Raw genomic sequence first — 322 nt, forward strand, 5'->3', positions numbered from 1 at the left:
TCTGCCCAGCAACCTTTCTTTAAGTCGAGTCGTTTCTTCAGACCGTCGATGATGGTCTTGTTCGTCGACTCGGCTTGGCCGTTACTTTGCGGGCTTCTCGGGGTCAACATGTTGAGTCGAATTCACCATCTGTCGCAGAATCCCTTGAAATGATGCAAGATGAATTGTGAACCGTTGTCTGTAATGATCTCGTATGGGAGCCCATGTCGGCAGATTATGTTCTTCCAGGCGAAGTTTTGCACCTCCTTGTCGGTGATGCTGGCGTAGGCTTCGGTTTCAACCCATTTGGTGAAGTAATCTGTGAGGACCAGGATGAACTTCT

Source organism: Brassica oleracea, chromosome C9, assembly GCF_000695525.1.
Source record: "Brassica oleracea var. oleracea cultivar TO1000 chromosome C9, BOL, whole genome shotgun sequence".
Classification (NCBI taxonomy): domain Eukaryota; kingdom Viridiplantae; phylum Streptophyta; class Magnoliopsida; order Brassicales; family Brassicaceae; genus Brassica; species Brassica oleracea.